Consider the following 14,779-nt stretch of genomic DNA (forward strand, 5'->3'; position numbering starts at 1 on the left):
CATACCATTTCTGTCCTTTATCGAGCTCATCTTTGCATGAAATGTTCCCTTGGAATCTCTAATTTTCTTGAAGAGATCTCTTGTTTTTCTCCTTCTGTTGTTTTCCTCTATTTCTTTGCATTGATCACTGATAATCTAAAAGACGTTCAAGAGCCCCATAACTCATTTTCTCTCACCTTACAAACTAAACGAGCCTTTCTCTTAATGATTCTTTACTAACCAAGATGCATTCCTTGAACATTCTTTCTTGGGACTTGGGAGGTGTCAAAAGAACTCACAAGATGATAAAACCCTTATGATCCCTGTTCCTGCCCCCACCATTCTAGGCAACAGTCTTGTGAATACTCACAGAATAGTAAGTGTTCCATGTTAAAAAAAAAAAAAAAGAAAAATTGATCTGTCATCAATCTGCTGTCCACAGAAAACATAGCAGTATATTTTTTTAACACAGTGTAATTTCCCCTATATTTTAAACTAAAAGCATTAAATATAACTGTAATTTAATCACCTCCCTTTAATTTGAATTCACATGATAGATACTTAAAGCTACTTAAAAAATTAAGTGGCAAAATGTATATGAAGAATATGTATCTTGATATTTTAATTATGCTCAATTGAATGTACTTAGATTTAAAGTGCTTTTCATAAGTGACATGTGCTAAGAATATCTAATTGCACAGTGACATTCAAATATGTGTGCTTACATGTGTCAAAAATAGATTAATATGAAGTTATGGAGTATGAGGTTTTTTTTTTAAACTAAAACCTATGTACATTATTTTGATTATTTAGATACAAATAAAACTATAAAACTGTAACTACAATAAAGGTCTACACTAGTAAATGTCTAATGATTTGTGATTTAGTCCCTAAGTCTTGTCCAACTCTTGCGACCCCATGGACTACAGCTTACAGGCTCCTCTATCCATGGGATTCTCCAGGCAAGAATACTGGAGTGGGTTGTCATTTCCTTCTCCAGGGTATCTTCCCAACCCAGGAATTGAACCCAGGTCTCCTGCACTGCAGGCAGATTCATTACCAACTGAGCTATGAGGGAACACAGAATGAAACAGAATTGATATTTGAATAAATTGGGAAACAAAGATTACTTAGGAAATCTAAGCTTCGACACCTTTTCCATTTACTCTCTACCTCAGTGTTAAATGGAGACATGAAAACAACTTGCATGTCACTTGTATGCAGTGCAGGTATTATCACTGTGTATGAAGAACACATGTACAAAAGCAGATACTGTAACAGTGGGTGAATTACATCCAAACGCAGTGCCCAACGGCACTCGGCTGCTGTTCACAAACATTGCAGATGGGCAGGTGCTCGGCGATCTTAAAGGGACGCTGGCAAATATGAGGGCATGAGGCTGAGGCGCCGTTCACTCCATCCAGCCGTGAAGGGAAAGTGCTGGACCCAGCGGCCTCACAAGGGGCCAGCACCCTGCTGTGATCAAGCACCTGAACCTGTACTGCAGCTCAGAAAAGAACTCTGATCTGAACTCCTGGGGTTATGGGCTGAATCCTGTCCCTCCAAAATTCGTATGAAGACCTGAGCCTATACTTCTTGCGTGACGGCGCTTGGAGACAGAGCCTTTGAAGAGGCAATGAAGGGAACACGAGATCATATGAACGCGTGCTCAGTCGCTTCAGTCATGTCCAACTCTTTGCAACCCTGTGGACTGTAGCCCGCCAGGCTCCTCTGTCCATGGGATTCTCCAGACTAGAATACTGGAGTGGGTTGCCATTTCCTCTTCCAGGGGATCTTTCCAAGGCAGGGATTCGAACTTGCTTCTCTTACATCTCCCGCATTGGCAGGCAGGTTCTTTACCACTAGTGCCACGTGGGAAGCCCATTAAGTCATATGCGTGCAAGCGTGCTAAGTCGCTTCAGTCCTGAAGTCTTATGGGTGTGACCTAATTCAATATGACCAGAGTTCTTAAGAGATTAGGATAAAGACAATACACAGATTGAGGGGCGACCATGTGAGGATGCAGGGGGAAGATAGCCACCTGCAAACAAAGCAAAGAAGCTTAAGAGGAAAACCAAACTTGCAGACACCTTGATCTTGGACTTCCTGCTTCTACAAGTGTGAGGAAAACGTTTTCTGTTGTTTAAGCCACGTTTCTATTGTTAAGCCTGTGGCATTTTGCTATGGCAGCCTAGAAAACTAGTACACCTAGTTAAACTTACTAAATGCACACCTCTTAACACAAAGCAATATGGAATTTTCTCCTTTGATTTGATGTGTAAATTAAGCTCTTAAGCGAAAAATCTGTGACTTGACTGTTAAGAATTCTGAAAAGAGAACAGATTCTTACCACTTACCTGTTTTTGAGACAGACACCAAATTGAAATCTCCTATTCTTAATTTCTTAACTACATGGCAAGGCAGAAAAAAGGTACACTGTTAATGTGGTTTACAAATACTGTTTCAAGTTTTCAACTTCATAGGGTTTTAATATGCCTATAGAAGCCTGGCCAACGACGTGACATGGAATTGGTTTGACTGATATTAAAAAGCAATTAAGTGATAGACCTGTCAAATACACTCACATTTGGGCTCTGCCTGTTATGTCTATTTTGACTACAGAATTCCTTAACGATTTATAGACCTTCAATGTCTAAAGTATCTTAACTGTATTAAAGATGGAACCCAACCTTTCTTCATATTTTCATATTATAACAAATCCCTCCCCTATTTACTAGAAAAACAGAAGGATGACCCAGGGTTTGAACTGTGTTGAGTCAAAAAAAAAAAAACTCTGAGATTTTCCCAAAGAAGGGGAAGGGAGGAGAACAGAAGAGGGACAGCTGGCTGGTTCAGGGTCTGTCATGAGATGGACTTGCTTCAGGTCAGACGACGTCTCTGAGCCACCAAAGGCAGCCCTTGGCTTCCCTGGTGGTTCAGATAATAAAGTATTTGTCTGCAAAGTAGGAGACTGGGGTTCAATCCCTGAATCAGGAAGATCCCCTGGAGAAGGGAATGACTACCACTCCAGTGTTTTTTACCTAGAGAATCATGGACAGAGAAGCCTCCTGGGGCACAGTCCTTGGGGTTGCAAAGAGTTGGACACAACTGAGTGACTAACACACACACAGAGGCAGCCCTCAGCCAATCAGGCCAGCGTTCTGAACTCTGACTATCATCAGATATCTTTTATTTTTGCTCTGAGTTCAAGTAAAAATCTGGAGAAAGAGTTTTCCATAGCACCAGGCAGGCCATAGAATACTTACTGCAGACCAGTACTTTAATCCTACCCCCCAGAAGACTTACTAGGCTAACTGTGAAGGAGCAAAATTATCTTCATAACCCTCCAACATCTCCAGGACCAAACGAGAGTTTCTGTGGCTCCACATCCCACCAGTCCCTGGTACTGTCAGTGTTCTCGATTTTACCTCCTCTAGTAGGAGTGTTGTGGTATTTGAGCATTGTCAGTCTTTTTTTTTTTAAGCCATTCTTTTCTATGATTCCTTCATGATTCTGACATAATTTCACATGTTAACCACCCAATAAAATCTTTTCTACTAAGACCATAAGCAATGCTGCTGCTACTGCTGCTAAGGTGCCCCAAGTTGTGTATCTTCATCCTGTTCTTAAGATTCTGCATATATTTGCAGGTTAGTTTATTTGCCATTTTTAGAAATGAAGTCAAATAAACCAATATGAGCTTTTTAAAGCTTGGTTCCTTTCCTGAGTGACCAATGAAAATATTATTTGAGAAACATCCGGGGGTGTACGTGTGTAGGCATGTTAGAGGTATTCCCTAAGGTCCATCAATTCCTTCACCCTGTTCCAATCCCTGGAGGTACGGTGTCTTCACTGCCCATCTATCATTAAGTCAGTGGCAACACAGTGTATCAAATGACTATCCTACATTTACTGCCCTCATCACCAACACCTGCTAGTCAAGCATTTATTTATTCATTTAATAAATATTTTTAAGCCTTTCCCATATGTCAGACACAATGTTCTACAGAGGCAGAACAGTGAGACAAGAGTCCTATCCTGTGCATTTACAGATGTCTCAGTTCTGTCAACATCTACCCAAGGCCCCCAGGATACAATTAGCTGTCAGCACAAAGTTATAAAGGAAGAGCTCAAGCAGCAAAGCAGAACCACATTTGACAAAGACAACAGGTCATACATATTAATAATACCTGATACAACTTCTGAGCCTTGAAGTCAGTAGAGTTGGGAAAGTCAGGGAAAAAGCATAAACACAGATTAAGAAAACTTACAGTATAAGAACTGAAGAATTATGGATAGTTTCTTTTGTTCTCTACTCTAGCTTTAATATGGTTATTTTTTTAAATTAAAAATCACAATCATATGTTGAAAGAAAACATTTATGATATGTTCCTGACTAAAATATGTATGTTTGGTATAATTTTTTGTTTGTAAAAATATGAAAATTATTTTAAATAATCTAAAGTTTATGAAACAAGGATAATTTAATTCACTATAATCTTGTTGGAAGTCATCTATTAAACTATTATTATAAATTACCATGGTGGAGGGGAACCTTACAACATGGTTTTGTATTTTCAGGGGTATGCAAAAAGCCTCCTAGAGATACTCCAAATAAAAACAATAACAAAATGTAACTAGCCATTAGATTTTCATTAAACTATAAATAAATTATAATGTAAGTATTAAAAATAATACCCTTATTTCCAAAGCATCATTATAACACATAATAAATCTTGGCTACTTGACATGTGACACATCAGCAATCTCATAGAAATTCAACTTAATGACTGAGTCCTGTATCAGTCTATATTTCTAAGTAGGATATCTGCACCTGCACACAGGAATTCAAATTCTGCCTTAAGAATCCTATACCATGAGGCCACATCTCCACAGAAAACCCTGGAAGAGAATGATCACAGAAGACTTAAATCCAATTGCGGCACTCTGACGACCAGCTCTGATTGCCAGGACACCTGTTTTCATTACATGAGGGAATTTTCTCCCTGGTTTGAAATGACTGACTGAAAGTGATTCCAAGCTCAGTCATAAGGAATAAGGCTTTGGGCATATTTTATGACAGAAGTACCTACACTGTTATTCACAGGATACTTACAGAATTCAAACTAAAAACCAAAATGGTGCAACAAGGGTTTGAACACATTTATAAATAGTTGAAACAAACAGATTTGTCAAGCAAAGGTATGAATATCTGGCATGTCATGGGCTTCCCTGGAGGCTCAGACAATAAAGAATCTGCCTGCGATGCAGGAGACTCGGGTTCAATCCCTCGGTCAGGAAGATCCCCTGGAGAAGGGAATGGCTACCCACTCCAGAATTCCTGCCTGGAGAATCCCAAGGACAGAGAAGCCTGGCAGGCCACAATCCACGGGACTGCAAAGAGTCGGATACGACTGAGTGACTTGCAGACACACACTAGTGCTCTACGAGCAAGCACACAAGTTGAGGCTTGCCAGTCAAGTTTCCTCTCAAAAAATCAAATGAAAAACAAAACAAAATTAAGCAAATAGCTAGAGCTGAGGATAACAATAAGTTGACGGTCAAACTGGGAGACCAGATGGCCAGCAAAAACATGAAAGGAATTCTTGAAGAAGTGAAGACCATGAGGAGGAGAAAACATGGATTACAGAAGGAAAAGGATGCACAGAACACTGATAGCAGCAAACGCTGACAAGGATGGAGTGTCCTTGCTGGCAGGATGCAAAATGGTGCAGCCACTTTGGAAAACAGTCAGGAGGTTTCTTAAAAAACTAAACATAGTCTCATAGTAAAGATTCAACAATTGCACTCTTTGGTATTTACCCAAAGGAGTTGAAAATTCATGTTTTCAACAAAAACATGGCACAAGGATGTTCACAGCAGTTTTATTTACCACTGTAAATACTTGTAAGAAAACTTGCATAAAAAACTTGTAAGAAACCAAGATGCCCCTCAGGAGGAGAACAGATAAACTATGATACACTCAAAGGAATACTGTTGTTGTTCAGTTGCCAAGTCATGCCTGACTCTTTTGTGACCCCGTGGACTGTAGCCCACCAGGCTCCTCTGTCTGTGGGCTTTCCCAGGCAAGAATACTGGAGTGGGCTGTCATTTCCTTCTCCAGGGGATCTTCATGACCCAGGGATTGAATGCAGATCTTCTGTTTGGCAGGTGGATTCTTTACCACTGGGCCATTAGGGAAGCCCTGTGAAAAGACATGGAGGAACCTTAAACGCACATTACTAAGTGAAAAGAGTCAATCTGGAGAGACTACAAAACTGCATGGTTCCAACCATAAGACATTCTGGAAAAGGTAAAACTAAGGAGACAGCAAAAACGTCAGTGGCTGCTGGGGTGGGGCAGGGAGGAAAACGTAGATGGATGGATGGAGCACAGATTTTTGGGGCAGTGAAAACACTCCGCATGATATTACAGTGATGCGTATATGTCATTATACATTTGTCCAAAGCCACAGAATCCATGACACTACGAATGAACCCTAAGGTAAACTGTGGACTCTGAAAGACTAACGTGTCGACGTAGTTTCATCAATTGTAACAGACACACCACTCCAGTGGGGATGTTAGTCATGGGGAGGCTATGCAGGTATGCGGGCAGGGGGTACAGGGGGAATCTTTGTCCCTTTCTCTCAATGTTGTGAATCTAAAACTGCTCTAAAAAAAGCAAAGCCTTGTAGCTGATTCACTTCACTGTACAGTAGAAACTAACACATAATATAATTCCAATAAGAAAAAAGGAAAGTCTTTTAAAACTGTGCAGAGATGCAAAGTCACTGTGAGAGAGACCAAGAAGCCACAGAGAAAACAGAGAGAGAAGCCCACTGAAATTCTCAAGAACCCTTGATTTCATGTATACCCTTCATGGAAACTTCGACTGAGTTACTCCTTTTTCAGTGAGCTTCTGCTCCCTGCAACCAAGAGTGCTATGGAACAGGAATGGGTTCTAGAATCACCAACAGGTCCCTGGAGAAGACACGTGATTAACTATGAAAGCTTCATGAAGTGCAGAGCAATGAGGATGCTCCTATCCTGTGACGCTGCTAACTGAACCCTCCAGTGACAGTTTACAGATTCTTTGCTGTCATTCTCATTCACTCAGAGACTAACTTCTCTCCTCCTGAATCTGAACGGGCGTAGTGCTTGTTTGACTAACAGAACGAAGCAGAGATGCTATTGAAAGCTAGGCCATAAGAAGTTTTGCAGCTTCTACCCAGTCCCCTTAGAATGCTTGTTTTGGGGAAGCATTCTCTTGGAATCAAGCTGCCAAGGTTTGAAAAGCTCAGGCCATAGCGAGGAGCCTAGGAGGTGTTCTGGACAAGAGCCCCAGACGCTCCCAGGCCAGAGTAAGCACCAGCCACATGTGGGAGCCATCTCGGACATCCAGTACAGCCTTCAGACGATGCCAGCCCATCACCACATGGAGACCACAGGCGAGAACTGCCCCAGTGCACCCAGTCAGCCCACAGAGTCAGGAGAAAGAGTCGTAAACTGCTGTTTGAAGCCACTTCCCGGGTGAAGCCAGTCAGCCCACAGAACTGTGAGAAATAGTCGTAAACCACTGTTTGAAGCCAGCAACAGTTTGAAACTGTTTCAGGATAACTTGTTACACAACAATAGATAGCCAGAACACCCTTCCTCCACAGTGATGGAGAAACATTGACATCATTCCATTAGGAAGAAGAGCATGAGGGGGGACAGTAGGGCAGGTAGGGAGCTTGTGTACTGGCGGCGGGGAGGGTTACAATTTTAAATTTACGCAGTATTCTGCATGAGTTTAAATGGTAGGCTTGAAGAAATGACTTCCAGGAAGTAACTCCAAGTTGCAAAAAACTTGGTTAAATAAATATACCACGCCAGTGGATGAACCTATCACCTGCTATACAGAGCAAAGTCAAGTCAGAAAGAGAAAAATAAACATAGCATATTAATGCATATTTATGGAATCTAGAGAAGGGGACCGATGAACTGTTTTGAGGGAAGGAATGGAGACACAGAAGTAGAGAATGGATGGACTTGTGGACACAGTGGGAGAGGGAGCGAGCGGGATGGACGCGGAAAGTACAATCGACACATATGCCCTATCACACATAAGATGGGGAGCTGGTGAGAAGGTGCTGTGCAGCATAGGGAGCCCAGTCTGGTGCCCTGTGATGACCTAGAGGGATGCAACGGGTGAAGGGAGAGAAGCTCAAGAGGGAGGGGGTATATGTATAATTATGACTGATTCCTGTTGTATGACAGAAACCAACACAACACTGTAAAAATTTAAAAAAGCAAGAAATTAAAAAATATACCGTTCCAACTATATTTATGCAAAATCCTGTAAATCCACACATCCATAAGACAGACTTACTGTATGCCAGCCACACTACAGCATTTGAAAATAATATTTCCATTTACTATTCTTTTCTCCCAAGGAAAGCACACAGTTGCGCTAGTAAGAAAATATGCAAAGGCACCAGTACAGGAATCGCTGGGTCTGTGTTCTTGTTGCATTGGGTCAGAACAAAGCATCCAAAAGCAAACACTTATCTTGCTTAGGGATATACTCAGATGTTACAATAAGTATAAAAAGCAGGTGTGGGAATGAAAAACACCAATTTCAGGATAGGTTTATCTCTCGGGAGATGGGGGGAGCTACTGGGACAGGTACGTGCAGGCTTCTGGCTGCATTTGTCAGGTTTGACATCTTAAGCAGAAGACACATAGGTGTCTGTGTCTTTTTATTTTTCTAAATCATAAAAACTAATTGAAATTGAACATAAAGCAAAGAAAAAGTTATAAAAACATCCCTTAAAAATGGTATTTTGATACACAGCTGTACACACAGGCATAAAAATATCATGTATGTGGAAATTACCACAGTAATGGAATCTGGGCAACAATATTAGGGTCATACTTACTTCTGGGGGTGAGCAATTAACTTACTGAACAGAGATATATTAATACATCTTTTGTTACTTGAACGGTATTGACAGGAGATATTTCAATATTCACTTACATAACAAATCAACCGGTCAAAAGCATTAATTTCTGCAAAAGTCCCCCAGTCAACAATGTGTTAAGATTGCTCTTCATGTCATGTTTTTCCATGAGCATATCCTCAACAATCCCTTTCAGAACCAATGATGTGAGCACATCAATTATTTTTTTCTCTTAAAATGAATATCAACTCCCATAAGCATCAGATAGATTCACACATATACACACACAAATGTACATGTATATATCTTGATGGAAAAACTACCAATGGCATTTTTCAAAGAACTAGAACAAAATATCTTAAAATTTGTATGAAGACACAAAAGACCCCAAAGAGACAAAGCAATCTTAAGACTTAAGAAAAATGGAGCTGGAGGAATCAGGTTCCCTGAATTCAGACTATACTACAAAGCAACAGTCATCAAAAATGTATGGTACTTGCACAAAAACAGATCAACAGAACATGATAGAAAGCTCAGAAATAAACCCATGTACCAACGGTCAATTAATTTATGACAAAGGAGTCAAGATTATACAGTGAAGAAAAGACAATCTCTTTAAGAAATGGTGTTAGGAAAACTGGACAGTTACATGTAAAAAACAAAATAAAACATTCTTTAACAACATACACAAAAATATGGATTAAAATGTAAGATCAGATACTATAAAATTCTTAGAGGAAAACATTTTTTGACATAAACTGCAATATCTTTTTTGCAGTTTCCATTACTATCTTTCCATTACTCCTAGAGTAGTGGAAATAAAAACAAAACAAAAACCCCAAATGGGATCTAATTAAACTCAGAAATTTTTGCATAGCAAAGGAATCCATAAACAAAAGACAACCCACAAAATAGGTGAAAATATTTGCAAATAATGTGACCAATGAGGGATTAATCTCCAAAATTTACAAACTGCTCATGTGTCTCAATATCAAAAAAAGGCCAAACAATCCAATCAAAAGGTAGGCAGAAGACCTAAATAGATATTTCTCTGATGTTGATCATCATAATCAACAGGCACATGAAAAGATGCTCAACACTGCTGATTATTAGAGAAATGCAAATCAAAACTAAGAGATACCACCCCATATCAGTCAGAATAGCCATACCCCCCAAAAAAATCTACAAACAATAAATGCTGGAGAGGACATGGAGAAAAGGGAACCCTCCTACACTGTTGGTAGGAATGTAAATTGGTACAGCCACTAGGAACAACAGTATGGAAGTTCCTTAAAAAACTAAAAACAGTCCTAACATATGACCTAACAATCCCACTCTGTGCATATATCCAGAGAAAAACATGGTTCAAAAGGATACATGCACCACGATGTTCACTGAAGCACTCTTCACAATAGCCAGGACACAGAGTCAACCTAAATGTCCAGCGACAGAAGATGTGGTCCATATGCACAATGGAATACTACTCAGCCATAAAAAAGAGTGAAATAATGCCATTTGCAGCAACACAGATGGATCTAGAGATTATCATTCTAAGTGAAGTTAAGTCACATAAAGACAAATACCATATGATACCACGTACATACATAATCTGTAAAAAAAAAAAAATCTGATACAAATAAACTTATTTAGAAAACAGAAAATGGAGTAGGAAAAGGAAACCCACTCCAATATTCCTGCCTGGAGGATTCCATGGACAGAGGAACCTGGCAGGCCACAGTCCATGGGGCTGTGTCGAGTAGGCTCAAAAGAGTGATGGAGCATGCATGCACACAGAAAATAGAAACAGACTCATGGACTTAGAGAACAAACTTACAGTTAACTGGGGGGGAGGGTGGGGGAGGGAAAGAGTATGAATTTGAGATCAACACGAACACACTGCTATGTCTAAAATAGATAACCAACAGGACCTACTGTATAAAACAGGGAACTCTGCTCAATAGTCTGTAATAACCTAAATTGGAAAAGAATTTGAAAAATAGATACATGTACATATATAACTGAATTACTTTGCTGGACACCTAAAACATAACACTGTTAATCAACTGTACTTCAATATAAAACAAAATTTTTTTAGAAAGAAAAATATTGTGGATCCAGTATGCTACTGAGTATACTATTATGCTCGGTAGTATTTAACTCTTTGTGACTCCATGGACTGTAGCCTTCCAGACTCCTCTGTCCATGGGATTCTCCAGGCAAGAATACTGGAGCACGTTGCCATTTTCTTCCTTCAGGGGATCTTCCCAACTCAGGGATTAAACTGGTGTTGCCTGCATCTCCTGCAATGGCAGGCAGATTCATTACCACTGAGGCACCAGGGAAGCCCATTATCAAAGGACTACTGTTCAAGAAGCGTATTTGCTTGTCTTTCCAAAAATTACTGCAGAATACTATTAATTTTTATTGGTGTGCAGATAATTTTACTAAATACAAGCTTTAAAGGATGGAGGTTTATCCTTTTTTGACATTTTTTCCCAGTGAATGTCATTTCTTTTCATTTCAATGTGGATTTTCATGCCAAGTAGATTAGACCGTTAATCTAATGGTGCCATGATGGAACCATTTGTGTCTCCTTTTCAGACAACCTTAAGATCAGAAGATCAAAAACCAAGGACACCAGTGCCTTCAGGATTTCAAGCCTCTATTCCACTAGCACAGGCACAGAAGACTTACTTGAATTGAGGACTATAGCCTACAGAACACATGGCACCACATACATTATTTTTTCTTAAAGTAGCAGCTACACTGCAGTCACAACACACTCAGAGATGGCATGTCAGGTTTCAAGTCACTGGGAACCTAACTGGAGATGGGGAGTGGCAACAGGTCCTCTGTCCTCTGCCCGTATCCTGAGAGCCTCCACCACTGCTGACCATGACCACCCCAGAACAGTCTCCCTCCTGGACTGAGCTCGCGACCCAGGAAGGAAAGAAGGATGGAAGAAACAGACAGTATATATACCTCATATAGGGACACTCAAGGCTCCAGGTCTCTGTTAAAACTCCTACAGCTCTTAGTCTAACTTAGAAAGCAGAAAACCAGCTTACACACAGCAAGCGGAAACCAAAAGGCCCCTTTCAGACTCGAGAGCTTGTAAGCCCCAGTCTCAGCATCTAGTGGGCTGATTGTACCTCTCCTGGCAAGTGTCAATCTAGAGAAACACTCGGAAAGCTGACGTCAAACGTTTAACAGTGCTCTGAACTGGTGCAGGGGTAAAGGGACACAATGTTAAAGAATCCACCTGCAGTGCAGGAGACTGGAGTTCGATCCCTGGGTCAGGAAGAGCTCCTGGAGGAGGAAATGGCCACCCACTCCAGTATTCTTGCCTAGGAAATCCTATGGACAGAGGAACATGGTGGGCCACAGTCCAGAGTCACAAAGAGTAGGACACGGCCGAGCACATCACAAGTATAGTAAGTGAGTTTAAGGCTAGATTCGTCATTTCATGCACATCAATGACACAGAAGTTTTTTGTTTTTTTTTAATCTCTCAGTCACAGATTTAACTATCTTAAAAATTAACGAATGAGGTCAGTTTTATTCTTCCTCCTCCAACCTTTTCCTTCAAATTTACTATCATTTTTGTTGCTTTCCTGATACGTGTCTTATAAAACAGGCCTTAGTTTAGCTAGGAGACAGTTGAGGTTAGGAGACAAAGGACCTCCTTGCATGTTACCACTGTTTTTGTAGAAAACAGATTACAAGCCAAACACACACCGAAAAATCATCTTCAAAGAAACCAGATTTTGGGGTTAAAAGTGCAAAAGCCAGCCATGTATGCTAATCCTCTGTAATAATAAAGCAAGGTGAGCTCCCGTGGCTGGGCGATGCTTGGGTGAACTAAGGGGAACTGCCATGTGACACCATCTTTTAAACTCTCTGCTGTCCAGGCTGGCCAGCAAGGCAGAAGCACTCTCCCAAGGACCACCTAAGGGGGCATGTGACAGGCTCTGAGGATGGGGACAAGGCCACCAGAGTCTGCAGAGAAAGACGTGGCTACTACTTCCAAAACATACGCTGAATGGAACGAGCCACCCACTACTCAGAGATCTAAAGGACCTGGATTATTTGCCACCTACAGAATTGCTTACCTGAAAAACAAACTCTTACTTCTTAAAGCAGTGGCGTGGAGGAAGGAGGGGCAGGAGGAATCAAAACAGGAGACTTGAAACACGGAGGACCACTGTCTCCCCAACCTTTGAGATGAAGGATGGCAAACCTCATTTCGCAGATATTTTAAGAAGCTGTAAAGCCCCAGTGGCTCCAATTTTAAGCCTGTGTTTAGATCAGGTTTGAAAAGGGGCTGCACCACTTTACAATAACTAGGCACCACGTCTGATGCCAATCGGTGCTTTGTGTTTGAAATGGGCGACCACAAACGAAAACACGACCACCTACGGCAGACGATGCATGCCACGACCAATCTCCTTGGCACCCAGGCCTGTGTGTGGGCAAAATGCTTTCATTTAAGAAAATAAAGCTCAAGATTATTGCCAAAAATCTTGAGTAGTATCACATAGTTAGTTTTCCACTTTAAATTCTTACAGAAATATATAATCATGTCTTTTCAGCAAGTTTAAAACCTGACTTTTAAAAAAATAACAAACCTACCTGACCTACTGAAATGGCCCGTTCTCTTGGGCCCCTGGTAAGAGCCTTGAGGGCAGACTAAATATAGCCCATGGTTATGCCTACTGAAAATTAGAAAACCTAGTTATTCAACTGGAAGTTAGAGTTGTTTTAAAGGAATACTTACTTGCAAAAGCCATGTCTGTAACTCCTCATATTCTTTGATTATTATTCTGTGTCCTTTTCACTTAGGACATTAAAGGCTCCCTTTTTCCATACTCAATGCTCCTAAAGTTACAGGACAAGGGGATCTTACCTGGCCGTCTCTGACAGGTCAGTGATCAAACAGAAAGAGTCAGGCCGGAGCCAAATTCCGTCCAGCTCTTAAGAATCACCAGAGGCTAGGACTCTGTGGCTCCTGCTACACTCAGGGAACCCCATTCAATGTTAGGACAATAAGCCCTCTCCAGACAAAGGTTTAATATTCTCGGGTGTTTTCCCAACTTCTAAACTCACTGACTTTTCAAGAAAAGATCATTTTATGATCGCCAATTCCTGCACAGAACAAGCGAATTTAAGAAAAAACAACAAAAAAGTGATCTCATCTTTTGTACAAGAAACACAGGTTTAGATGGAAAATATACCCATATTTATTGCCCCAGTGATCAAAGACCGTTTACTTAACCAACCTTATCTTTAAATAGCACCCGTCTTTGTAGAAGAGTTTAACTTACTTAAGGTATTTACATTCACATGAACAAACCCGTACATGAACTAAAAAAAGACACAATGTTTTGCCGAGCTCAGGAACAAGATGCAGGTCGTTTGTCCATATAAAGAAATACTCATTCCAAGCGTTTCTGACAATGCAGAGTGCACTCTGCCCATCAACCCCCAGCTCCTTCTCCCGGAAGCACGGGGAGCCTTGAAGACCTGCCAGCGTGTGTGAAGTAAAGCAAAGCAGAGGGCTATGGCTGCTGGCTTCAAACTACAAATTCCAGTGCCTGACCCAGCAGAGGGTGCCGTGAGGAAAGACTGCACGAAAAGTAAAACTCCAGGAAAGGTCAGCAAAGATGTGCTCAAAGGCCAAACACTTCTGCCATAGACGACTTCTGCAGAACCAGCTGCAAGCAATGGCGGATTTAACAGGCATGACTCAACAGGCAGTAAGACCAGAGATGTTTACCCCTTCCACCTCAGGAATGGTCGCCTGCCTAGGAAACGCCAGGGTGCCCTAGTGGACAGGGCCCTTGAGCAGGATCTGTGG

General features: G+C 41.0%; 1 protein-coding gene across 3 annotated transcripts in view; it reads right to left on the reverse strand.

Moving 5' to 3' along the window:
* Positions 1-14,779, reverse strand: part of SLC25A13 (solute carrier family 25 member 13) — a 231,230-nt gene that overhangs the window by 51,856 nt on the left and 164,595 nt on the right. The window lies entirely within an intron of this gene.

This window comes from Moschus berezovskii, chromosome 3 (assembly GCF_049115385.1).
Source record: "Moschus berezovskii isolate FMDL1 chromosome 3, NW_MosBer_1.0, whole genome shotgun sequence".
Classification (NCBI taxonomy): Eukaryota; Metazoa; Chordata; class Mammalia; order Artiodactyla; family Moschidae; genus Moschus; species Moschus berezovskii.